General features: G+C 39.2%; 2 long non-coding RNA genes across 9 annotated transcripts in view; one reads left to right on the plus strand and one right to left on the minus strand.

The window, feature by feature from the left end:
- Nucleotides 1-13,113, plus strand: part of LOC121670646 — a 23,596-nt gene that overhangs the window by 4,054 nt on the left and 6,429 nt on the right. For 4 of the 8 annotated variants that reach the window (XR_006018187.1, XR_006018190.1, XR_006018183.1 and 1 more), the window contains 2 exons: nt 5,096-5,219; nt 7,630-10,567. This is a non-coding gene — a long non-coding RNA (uncharacterized LOC121670646). Of the gene's footprint in view, nt 1-32; nt 435-2,032; nt 2,098-5,095; nt 5,220-7,629; nt 10,568-13,113 lie in introns of those variants that run through there. The other 4 variants (XR_006018186.1, XR_006018188.1, XR_006018184.1 and 1 more) reach the window with 4 other exon arrangements.
- The window catches only part of LOC121670648, a 20,978-nt gene continuing 18,425 nt past the window's right edge, over nt 10,561-13,113 (minus strand). The window contains exon 3 of the long non-coding RNA XR_006018192.1: nt 10,561-11,815. This is a non-coding gene — a long non-coding RNA (uncharacterized LOC121670648). The remainder of the gene's footprint in view (nt 11,816-13,113) is intronic.

The raw sequence follows: 13,113 nt of genomic DNA on the forward strand, positions 1-13,113 counted from the left end.
ACCGCGGGGCCGGGCCGCCGCCGGGCAGCGAACAGGTGTCGGCCTCCCCGGCAGAGCCGCCGGCCTCGGGGCACGGCCTGGGAGTTGCAGCCCGGGGGCCCGAGCACACCTGGGCGGGCGCGGGAAGGCGGCGCCGCGCGGGTGGAGGGGCCGGGCCCGGCCGGGGGCCGCAGCGGGCTCGGCGGAGCCGCAGCCGGCGGCAGAAGTTGGCGACAAACGTGTTGTGGCCGTGGCTGCAGCCGCGGGTTTCTTTGTGCGTCTGTCAGCACTTTGGGTGACGTTCCCTCCGCCGCGCGGGTGGCTGGCGGTATTTCCCCTTTTTATTGCTGGAAGAGGTTATTCTATGCAAGTGAAAAAGAAGAAAAGCCTTTGTAATTTTTACAGAGGTTTTTTAGAATATACTGCCGAAAAAGCAATTTTTTTTTTCGTAATTGGTGAGTTTCTTAGCATTCAGGTGGATGCTCTTTCTTTAATACAGACTTGTGTTCCAAAGAGATACTTGATTTCTTTGACCGTATCTTTGCTCACAGCTTATAACTATTACCTATATACACCTGTGTTTGTAAGTATCTTTTAAGAGTGAATAAGAAAAATTGTTTTCATTAAAAGCCTTCCAAAGCAAAAATTAAAAGGACAGAGGAAAATAATGATAGTCTAGCAGCCAAGCCACGCTTTTCTCTTATGTACGATCCAAATGTTTTGGACCAAACCCTTAGGAATATAAATTGGTGTAGTGAACCTCACTGATTTACCTCAGCTGAAGACCTAATTCCAGTGCACTGCATGCTCAGAATATATAAAATATATTCCAGAGACACAAACCCACATGGTTGTGCATCTCAAGATAAATCAAACTAAGCTAGATGAAACCAAAATAAATTCTTATTCTGTACTACAGTAATTACCTGTAGTGACTGCAAATTCTTCATTTCCCATGCACACGAACAGGTACTTAGCTAGAAACTGTATGTGATACTTTAAAACTGAAAGAAGTAGTTTCTTGTTTGGTTTTTTTTTTTTTTTTTTTTTTTTTTTGTGATGATAGATGGCAGTCAGTCTAGGATATGTGAACAAATCTTTAAGAAAAGAAATTTATTCTGCTTTATTATTGCATATCCTGTGAAGGCTTTTAGTGACTTACTGTTTCAAGTGGCTTTAAAATGAGAAGTTTAATACTCATATTTATAAAGTTTTGCTTCTGTGGTGTTTTGCTTGCCTGGTCAAATTTATCCAGTGCAGCATGGTGATCAGGCAGTAATACAGGTAGTGGCTTATCAGTTATTTTAATGGGAGGTTTCCTAAATCCACTCTGGAATGAGATGTGCTTTAGGGAAAGGAGCAGGTTCCCCACACTCAAAACCAATCACCCTGCTGACTTCCTTCCCTGGTTTTCTTCAGTAATTTCTCTAATGTGTCCAGCCACTTTACTGCAAAATAAATATTCAGAGATAAGGAGGGAGAGGGGGGAGAAGGGAGGGAAAAACAGGCCTCCCAGTGAGCTATTGATTTGAAATTTGAAACATTTTATTGATACAAGAAAAACCCAGAGATAAGGAAGCAGTTTGATATTGCACAATATTTGAAAAAAATTGTGTGCATCTGTTTAGCAAAATACACTGCATAATGACAGCAATCTTCCCTGTTTGTATCTATTCATCTGATTATACAGCGTAACAATTCTTTTTGCTACACATTTATTTACTAAAGGATTTTTTTTAATGGATAATAAATTAGTAAATCAGATATCATGTGCTTGGGAAAATATGTTAGTTGACTCCCTACATACAAGATAGTTGCAATACATATTTTATGTGATATTCAGCGATACTCACATATTCAGATGAAGTTACGTGCTTCCCTTGTGGCAAAGACAAAGGAAGTTTTAAATCACTATTTAGTATTTTTTCATCTAGGCACACGTTATTTCGAAACGCTTCAGTTTTTAACACCGCAGTGCAGCACTGATGTAATGAAGAGCTTTGACTTACTTGAAGTATAACCCAGTGGCCTTCTTTTGATGCCTTTTCCATAGCTATTTCTGCTGCAGCTTCCTGTCCTTGACCCAGCGATACATTGTGAAGTTCTCCTGAGTCAATGGTAAATTCAAACTTGTTCCCTAAACAGAACAATATACTGTACTACTTTGAGCCAAATAATGAAGTGTTCAAACAAGCATGTGTTCTACACACAGTGTTTAAATGGCACCACATCACGTGAGTCACCAAAGGAAAATAACAGCCCTCAAAAATATAGTTGCAATAAATCAGCTGAGCTAGGATATTGTGCTGCTTTCTGACTAGGTATTCTGTATTAGCAAAATGCTCCTGTGTCTGAAAAGCATCCCAGAGTGAAACAATTGATTCCTGCCGATGGCTTCCCTAAATATTGCCTATATGAATATTTTAATGTGCACTGAAGTGGATATGTTAGAAATGTATCTAAAGAAAAAAAAGAAGTTAATGTCTTACTGAAGGTGACATTGCACACAGGCAATGAAAGGGGCTGAACAGAAGTCCTTACGCTGGCATTAGGAACTGGCTGGGTCAGAGGAGGGTTAGCAAGTTTTCAATAGGATCAAATCTATTGCTCAAGCATACTTGTGCAAGATTGATGACTTGTGCAAATACACAAGAGCAGGCAGCTACCTCTGATTTCAGAAAGCAGCGAGTGTTCCCCCCAGGCAGCTGCCTGAGCCAAGCACTGTAACTTTCCTCAGACACTGAGTGTTGGAGGTGTAATGCCGTCCATGTGTTAACACGTGACAGCACTCAGCAGTCATGGAAAGGCCTGGTTTATTTCTCTCGTTGTGGTAAAATTTCTAAGACCAGTGGTGTTGCTAACTAACTTGGTAGAAAGGTCTTTTATTTCATGATAAATGTACATTTTCTCATGATTGTTAGTAATAGCATCTAGCCCAGACTGATCTAGTAGTTCAGAACCGATATGGAAACCTGTCCAGGAGATAAACACTACTGGGGAGCAGCACTGCCTTCTTTGTGAACACTGGACACATTTAGTTCCAAGTTACATTTGGGCAAAGTTCCCATAAATTAAGAATTACAATTGACAGAACCCCATGAAAAACAACAGTTAAGGTGTAAGACCTATCTATGGTGCATAATATTTTATCATGACTTCTGTTTGGTAGAGATCCAAATACAACACACATTATGGTCACTCACAGTACAAAATCTGTCCTTCAAAGGGCTAAGACTGGTAATACAAACTGACAGGACAAGTCATCCTGGACGTTCTGCTAGCTTACAAAAATATTAGGTTGAGGAGAGAACTTTTCACTTTTCATGCTTTTAGAAATTTCTCCTTTCTGGACATTTCAAATACATTTCTTTTGCTTGTTCTATCCAGGTTAAGTATCTCTGTTCAAGTAACATAATTTATTTAACATTGTCCACACTTGAAAAAATACTAAGTAGAGACAGTACATTTGAGCACAAGCATGTGAATTTTTAAAATCAATGTAACTGAAATTTTTTATTTTAAAAATAAATACAAAATACATTTAAAAATATAAAAATGTAGAGTCATTGTTGTAGACACACCATACCCTGATTTCTCTTCATGGAGAGTTAAAGAGAAAATCAAGTAAATGTTGAAACAGTGATCCATGTAAGTTCAGAATATTCACAAAGCGTGAGTTTGTTTGTAACTAAAAGCTTTAGAACACAACAACTGTGAAATTAATAGGAATTATTTGTAATATTTATCAGTGGTTATTTTCTCAAAAGCTTTGGGGTTTATTTGTGGCCAATTTCCTCATTTAAAACATTTTAAAATCTTTTAAAACCATGCAATACAGCTTCTGAATATCATAAGCTTAAATCATACATATATAGAAGCATTCCTTAGAGTATATGAACATGTTCACAGATGATGATGAAGTGTGTCAATTTATAATACTAGCTAAGCCTTCACCAAAATATGGACAAAATTCTAAACATAAAGCTTTTCTGAACTTTCTGCCTTAACAAATTAAATGTGGACTTTTGTGTGTAAGCCTTTTAGTATGTCAACAGGACTAGAAACACTGAATTGTGCTGAGAAAGAGTATTAATACAACATTCCAAGGTCAGTTGAACTCAGATTTCCCTAGAAGAGGAACAGTTTCTATTAAGAAATTGCCAGATCAAAGTTATATGGTGAAATGCTTAAAATTTTAAAAGTCTCTAAGAACCAGACCTAAATTTTCCACTGTTGTAAGAAACAACAAGAGAGCTCCACACCATTATTTATTGTGTTGTACAGGGATGTGCTGGGTTCTGTTGCTTGGTATTTAATCCAGAGGTGCATTCAGCTATGTATTAATAGTGAGCACTGAGCCATTAGAACAGCAAAAGATAGGACAAAAATAAACTGTTAGCTGCAATTGCCCCTTTGAAAAAGAACAGGAATTTTGAGAGGGGAGAGAAGGAGTTTCCTTGGCCTCGGTGGAGTTTATTATTCTCTGGAAACAGGTAAACCAACCCTGGCTCAGGAAGATACTTTAGAATGGGAAATGTTTTGCCTTTGAAATGTACCAGATTACATGTCATTTCAAATAGTGTTCATGGCAAAGATACCCCTGGGACCACCTTACAAGAGCTTTATTTCTTGCCTGCAAATTAGTCAATTCAAAACACTTCTCCTCTCATCTCTGCCTTCAGCTCTTAATACCACACACACCATTCGTAAAATAGCGGAGAAGAATGAAAAGACCCTGAATACAATGGTACAATTAAAAAAATAAAACAAAAGATCGTAAAAGCAAGAACAAGATGGGTTTCAGCAGACAAGGGGAAGAATGAAATTTTGGTGCATTTTTGGAGGCATTTCAATAAAACCCTTTTTCTTCCGTTTCAGCAGGGGCTCATTGAAACAGCTATGTTTTCCAAGTGCAGGCAGACAGACAATAGCATCTAAATTATTTTTAAGAAAGCACTTATAGCACTAAGCACTCACTACTACTAAATCCATCTTAGAGGAGAAGGGTGGAGGAAGAAGAAAGGTCAACAAATGTATCAAGTTCTTTGTGTAATGCCTCACTGACATTTTCCAACTCCCTCAGCTGGCTTTTATTTTTTTATTTTTTATTTTTCAGAATCCTGGTAAAATGCAGTAAAGGATTTAAGGTTATCGTCTGTCTCTCTCTAACTTCTGACATCTCTTTATAACAAGAAAGAGTCACAGCCAACTGTAACAGGAGGGCAACACAATGAATCCTGGTAAGACAGGGAAGGGGGGAGGTTCAACTTTTCTGCCCCTTTGCCCCTATTTCTTCCTCACAGAACAGAAGTGCCATCTGTTACTAGTCCTAACATGCATGCATTTGATTTCCATTCAGTAATAACTATCACAGGAAAAAGATTACCAAGTGATCTAAAGCACTATCAGCATTAGCAAATCTTCCCATCCAGTGTTTTGTTTGCGCCTCCAAAGATCTTGCAGATGAAATGGATACGGGCAAGTGTCTTAATTGCCTAGAATTATTCTGTTCTCTGGTAGAGGACCATATGGTCAAGGTGTGGACCATGACCAGACTTAGGATATTTAGGTGCTTAGGTCAGAAAGAGATGTAGGAAAATCAAACAAGAGGACCGATATTTAGATTCTCCAATCTGAATTCCCTACAGTATTTGTTACTTGGTGTTGTAATACATCATCATCATAACTCCAAATCAAATCACAGCATGTTGTGTGAGGCTAGACAGTGTTAAAGTATAAGCCTGTTTTAAAGCAATCTGTAAAAATGTTTCTTAGGCTTCAGTCAAATTTGTCACATTCACAAGTAAAAATCCCAACACCACCAAACACCTTCCAGTCCAGCAAACTCAGTTTAAGATTGTGCTAGTTTTGACTGGGGTAGATTTTCTGGGTTAATTTTCTTCATAGCAGCTAGCATGGGGACTTGTGTTGATAATTCAGAGATGTTTTAATTATTGCTGAGCAGTGCTCACACAGAGTCAAGGCCTTTTCTGCTCCTCACACCATTCCACCAGTGAGGAGGCTAGGGGTGCACAAAAACTTAAGAGGACAACAGCTGGGGCAGTTGACCCCAAATGACCAAAGGGATATTCCCTGCCATATGGCATCATGCTCTGTGTATAAACTAGAGAAGGAAGTTGGCTGGGGACTGTGGCTCAAGGACTGACTGGGCATTGGTTTGGTGGTGGTGAGCAATTGTTTCTCATTGGCATCACTTTTTCTTGGGTATCATTTCTCTTTTTTTGGTATTATTATGGATCCCTCAGCTATGCTGAGTTCTGCCTGATGTCTTACAGTTGAAAGAAATGGGGTGCAGCAGCAGATGTCTGCGAATGAAAGGTGCCTAGAGTGTGGTGTTTGCAAAGCAGGGTAACGATTAAACAGTTGGTGCAGTGGGATTTCTCTGTCAGAGCCCTTCAGGTGTTTCAGTGCCCTTTCCTCTTCTGTCTATACCCAATTGTTTTAGCAGTCTCTCATTTCTTCAACTTCACATCTTTTCCCCCTTTGCTCTTGCTGTCTGTACGCCTTGTTACTTAAAATATTTCTATTACCAGGAATTGGCCACCTTGTCAGATGCCAGCTTTCTTCCCAAAGGCTAGGGAATGACCTCAAACATGGGAGACACGTAGCCAATGCTGTTTTAATGTAAATAAACTTGTAAAATGGTTCAAGAGGAAAAAGCCAAGAAAATGACTAGCAAGTAGCTTGTGCTTTAGACTAGCTTAATTTGCTCAAGTCAAATCTGAAGCTGATCTGTCTGGCAAACCTACTGATGTCTACATTGTCAAAATACGTGAGACAACATTTCATTTCTCCAAATTTCCATTAATTTCATTGCCTTATTTTCTTTCTTTTCCTCCTACACCAGGATGACATTTTTGAAGTACACTTTTAAGAGCATAATTTGATCAAATGATCCAAGGGAACTCCCTATAGATATCCATGATTTAATGCTATATTTGTTCTAAAGGTTAGCATGCCTGACAATGGCAATTGGTTTAACCCCGGTTAATTTTTAGGGAATTAATATAGTGTGTTTTTTTCTGAGAAGAACTGTATCTTGCTTACACAGCTCAATCAGAAATGTATCAAACAAAGGCAAGGCCCAGTGATGTGTGGTGGTGAGCATTCTGAGCATTCCAACCTCAACCAGAGCAGGTCTTTGTCACGTTGCTGAAGTCAGTCACTGCATGTGTCCTCGTGCAAGACATTTGTAGGTGACTTCCAGATGACCTTGAGGATACTGGGCAAGAATTCACTGGTTGGCTGATTTATGTTTCAGTATAGTAGATATTCTATGCTCTGAAAACAAGTAGGGTCAGCATTTGAATCTGAATTTCTTTGTCTTCCCTTTCTCTTCTCCATTTGGAATTTTACTTTCTTTTATGAGATTAATGTTTTCATCCTAGTCCAGGTTCACATCCATGTAGGCTTTGGGCTCCTCTGCTCTGTACCCATTTGTCACTCTTTTTAGAGGGAAGAAGGAAACTCCTGGTATGGGTGCAGAGCTTAGAAGAGATCTGTGCCGAATAAGAGCGAGAGCACAGCTGCACAAGACTCAGCATACTTCTCACAGACAAAATGCAGTGAAGGAAAAGATGACACTTTAAGCTAAATGAGAGATCATTATACAACACTCTTTCCATTCAGCTCATTCTAGGAGGAATATATACATGTGGCAGCAGCACTCAGGACATGAAGAGCTACTTTGAAAGTTGGTGCATTTCCCAGTGTTTGAGATGAAGATGGAAAGTAGAGAGTGAGAAAATTGGCTGTCCCTGCAGAGGTGCCCCCCAGCCACAGCAACGTTTGTGCAGCCATCGTGCTTTTCTATCCTTAACGAGAAAGCAGCCTGGACTGGTTCAGAGCAAATGCAGTTTGTAGGAAGCCTTTCAGATGGATGTTCTTCCCTGAGGAGGGAGTTTTCCAGGGGCCTGGCAGAGCCAGCTGGCAGCATGAACAGCTCAAGCTACAGCAAGGAGACTGAAGCAGAACTACACAAACTTTTCCATATTCCCTTCTACTGTGCTGAATTGGGAAGGCATGCAAGGTAAACCTGAAAATCTATGTGTGGCTGCTGGGCCGCACATAGAGCTGTACATACATAGAGCAGTAAATGGGAGCTCGTGCAGGGTTCGTGCTGTACTGGGAGAGCTAACTGGGCTGTGAAAGTAAGCTTTACCTTTAAACAGACCAAGGTAAATGACAGCTGAGGATGTTACACAGGCAGTTGGGTTCTTTACACTCGGCCTCATGTTCTCAGAAGGTTTTGCTCACTGCACTGCCCTGGGAAATACAGCAGTAAAAGCCTGTGACCAGAGGGAAAGTGGTAAGCCAGTGGTAGCACTAGATTAAAACAGCAGCACGCAAACACACTGACCTCTTCCTGAGTGGTAACCTCGAGTGAGAGCTAATTCACCGGATTGATTTTATTCAGCTTGTCCATGAGAAAATAGAGCACAGCAGCATTGACTGCAACTGGCCAAAAGTGCTTGTGAGCTTCAGTGATCTTTATAGTGATTGTTTCAGCTTCCAGGTCCTTAAAGATGTTGGCAATGTTATGATGTGCTATTGCACTCAAAGCCTTCTGTTTGGCAAAAATGTACTGGCAAAAGGCACAGAATATAAATGAATCTAAGAATTTATTGTTAGTCCAATTAATGTTTTAAACAGTCTAATAGTCAAAATTACTTAATGAATACAGGAAGACCTCATTAAAAATAGAGTTAAAATTGCTACACTAAAAATTCCCTCTTCTCTGGTGTTGTGCTTACTCTTCCAGTTCTCCTTTGGGTCTTAAGATTGGTATTCCTCAAAAGGAATGGGGGAGTATTATGATTAGTGTGATACTTATGGAGAGGGGTGTCTTCCTTCTCAGCCTGGTGTCTCCTTGGATTTAGTTTTATATGTTTTCTTAACACTATCATCTAACTATGATTAAATGGCTGATTTGTGTCAAATGTGTCTGCACTCTTCCCCGTGACTGCCCCTAGAGTTGTAGGCAGTTTAGTTCACAATGAATAATCATTTGTTATTACCCTAAATTAGAGTTAAACAAATCTAGTCAAGAGTGCCTCAGAGCTGGACAACTGCTGTCACAGCTAAACCAAGTTAAAATCTATCTAGGCCCAGAAAAACCCAGAGCACTGCCAAGTCCGTACACTGTCATGTCAATACAAACCTTGTTGGTTTTTACTAATAATGGCAAAATCACATTTATCGGGCTATAAAGTCACTTTGAATAGCCTGTGAAATACAGAGCAAGGATTTGCAAACCCTGCTGAGACTGCAGAGTCATGAATGAGCAGCAGATCTTGGAAACATTCACACTTTGCTACCTTCTCTTAAATTAGAGTAATTCGAAGTCTGATTGACTTGTATTTCTTCATTGCCTTCAGGAGGCCAGCTAACAAAAAGTATTTGATTTTCATTACCAATATAATTCGCCCAATCAGCAGGAATACTGTGATTATTAAACTGAGAGCTATAGTTTGTAGTGCTAAGTTAAAAATTCTTGTAGCTGCAGGAGACCATAGTGTTACCTGATAAAGGTATAGGATAATTAAGAAACGTGCTTGAATCTAAGATATCTCAGACATACACACACACAGACAAGCACTGTCAGGCAGGTGTTACATGAGGTAGTTCACAATAATTTCTGAAACTGGGTCTGTACACAAACACAACTAGATCTCATATATATGATTAAAGATAGATTAGAAACAGAATGAGAGATATCATAGTCACATCTGTTTAACTTACAAGCTAAGTAATCATCTGAAGACTGGAAACTAATATCTTCACATCTCTATTAAATATTTCAATGCTATTTGTCGGCATTCTTCTGAAAAGACTCACTGAATATTCCATTTTCTTTGGCAGACTGTGTTGACAGATGCACATCTTTAATAACAGAAACACTTGTTATACATTTCCAAAATTATCTGATCAGCTTTGTACAAACAAGAACTTTTCCATCAACTTGATACATGACTATGTATTTTACATATATGCAGTTTTCACCATGTACAATATTCAAGATGTTTTAAAATATCTCCCATACAATTGTACATAAATGTTACATTTATTTTTAAAATGTGATTTTTCCATGGCAAAAAAAATACCCTGTTGATCCATCTTTTCTTTTATGCTTTATAAGAACTCAGTTTCAACTGTACTTGTAAATATATGTATATTTTAATGTTACAAGTATAGATATTAATATCTAGGTGATCTGTTAAGTGCGGTTACTCTCAAGGAGAGGACATACAGACCTCGTCATCTGGAGATGAGAGAGCCACAACCTTCCAGGGATCCTCTGCCAGTATTTCACCACCCTCATGCTAAATAATTTTTCCTAATCCCTGATCAGAATTTCTCTTGGTCTGACTTCTGCAGGTTGCCTCTTTCCTGTCCTTGTGCACATCTAAGAAAAACCTGTCTTTGTTTTCTTTGTAGCCTCTTGTGAAGTATTTCCAGGTAGCAGTAGGTCTCCCTGCCCTCTTGGCCTTTTCAAGGCTGAAGAACCACAGTGCCCTCGGCCTCTCCTCGCAGGTTTCCTGCTATAGCCTCCACTGGAGTAGTGCCAGTAGGTTAATGTCTTTCTTGTACTGTAGGAGATGCAGTAGTTAAATTAAAATTTTTCATTTATAACATCTATTTTTTGTTCATACACTTACTGATAGTGTAACACCCTTTATGTCTTCTACAGCTGTACCTTCTTTTTGGGTTTTGTCCTGTTTGGTTTAGTTGGATGTACTTCTACTGCAGCTTTCCGTTGTGTTCCTCTGAAGTCCAAATTTCTCCTTGCACTGCCAGTTCTTTGGTTACCTTACTTGCCACTAACTAGACAACCCATGTTTCAGCATGTTATAGGTTTTCCAAGTGACACCGCCCCCCCTCCTTTTAATTTTTCTTCTCTTTTCTATTTTCAAAATCTTCTTCTACTTCCTGGATACATTTGGAAGAAGCTGGAACCCAAGGGTATAGTCCCCTCTGAAGAGCTAGTTAACACACTACCCTTGGACCAACAAAGTTTAGGACAGACAGTACCTAGAGGAGAGGATCCAGGGTTTTAAAATGACAAGAGTAGGAAAGCTCTTCTGAGTTTGACTCTGTAAAATTTCTGGCAGCACTTGGCTCTGTCGTGCTGCTGTATGGCGTGTTTCTGAGTTTCATCTGCAAGTCACTGAGAACAGAGGATACTCAGGACTTAGCAGAAATTATTCTCCCTTTTGAAGGATCAAGCTCTTGAGGAACCCCCACTGTTAGGAATATGACCTCTTCAGGTACTTAAAATTACTTAATTAGCATTATAAACATTAGAAAGAACAAGATCATTCTAGCAAAGGTAATAGAGCTGTAATTGCAGGTGTTACAGAATTTAGTACAAAAGATGGGTGTTTCCAATATTTGTTTTAAAGTCTTTTAAAAGGCTATATGAAGAAGGGAAGCAAGCAAGCTATCAGGTAGTGGGTTTTTCCCCTCTATGTTTTTGTGAACTAAGATTAAAGGGAACACCTAACAAGCATCTTGTTATTAAATTTGCCCGTGACAAATAGTGCAGCTGCATGTAGTGTGCAAGAACATCTGTAGAATCATGACACATGCAGAATTCCCCCACACTGAGAGCGTGACACTATACTGAAAACAATTGAGTTGTAGAAGCAATATAAATACATTTTATATAATCTTTCTCCACCTTCTCCTCCCCCTTATCTTTTGAATCATGTTAACTACAGGATTCTGTCATTTCTCCACAGGATCAGTAAAAAAAGTATGAAAGTGACTAAGCATTTCAGAATTATCCTCTTCTCTCATTAGCAGCATTTCTTATCTGAAGAAACAAAAAAGAAAGAATAACCAGTGGCAGAAATGCACTAGACAGACACCAAAGCTTACTCCAAATGGAACTTGACATGGTTTGCAGACGCAATTTAACTCTTGAGAAATCAAAGAGTGATTTTCTGTGTCAGCATCTTGTGTGGTTGTTCAGTTCAAAGTGAGCAGTCGGATTGCTGCCAGTCTTTACTTCACCCATGTAAATGACAGCACAAAGTACCGTGATATGTGATATCACAAAGTGCTATGGAAAAATATGTCTAAAATCTATCGATTTCTAAAGTAAGGGGAATCTCCTTGCCTGGGATTTTGTGAGTTCCCACAGTTTACCGTTCAAATGCAGCTATGGTAGAACTTGGTAGATGACCCTTCGGGCTCCACATGGTCATAAAGAAAGACTGTGCCTTTTTCAAAATCCTTGAAGGCTTTTCCCAAAAATTATTTTAATAAAATATTTGCTTCTTTCTTCTAATGTTCTGTTGTTTGCCCTCTGAAATAGTTTCTCTGCAATCTTTAGATTTTAAAAGTAAGACATTTTGTAATTGCAATGCAAACACTGATTTTTGTAATGTCTGAGGTTGTCTAAAGACTATGTGATGATAATATCATGACAAGGCAAACACATGCATGTTATGAACACCTGGATCATCATCTGTAGATACAAAAATGCTGCTAGCAAGGATTTTCTTGCTATTTTCTAAGTCCGTGAGAGACTTTTCTCTCACGCAGAAGAGGTAGCAGGGAATGTAAACAACCAAGCCACCTGCAACCTTGAAAAGTCTTGTTTATGGTATAGTAGAAAAATATTTTGACAATGGATGTTTTAGGATTTTAGCCAATCACCCCCAAGGGGTGGCTGGTCCTTTGTCCAATTAGACTATGAAGAAAAAAGTCTATGAAAGAATTTGTAAAATAATTAAATAAATCAATCTTGCTGCACAATTCCTGCCTGCTGGATCTTCTCTCCTCCTCCTCCCTATGGCTGCGGGACATGGTGATATACCCTAGGGCCCAGGCCTGCAGTAATAATCATCAACTTGTTTCTTTGAAACATCTTACTTTCAGTCATGTTATCAGCACAAGCCTGATAACCATGTGAAGCTCCAAGTTAATTTCCAGATTTTTTATGCAGACTGCAAGGCAAGCATGAAGCTACAAGAGCCAGCCATCTTGATCGTAATTTTCAACTCCTTGCCCATAAAATTCTGCAACCCAACTGCAAAAACACTATGCTTATGACATATTCCTGTAAGGATTTTATTGATAGCGTACATTTTTAGTTAACTTGCTGAT

This window comes from Corvus kubaryi, unplaced genomic scaffold, assembly GCF_017639235.1.
Source record: "Corvus kubaryi isolate FWS band 111438036 unplaced genomic scaffold, C.kubaryi_AGA036_p1.0 37396, whole genome shotgun sequence".
Lineage (NCBI taxonomy): Eukaryota > Metazoa > Chordata > Aves > Passeriformes > Corvidae > Corvus > Corvus kubaryi.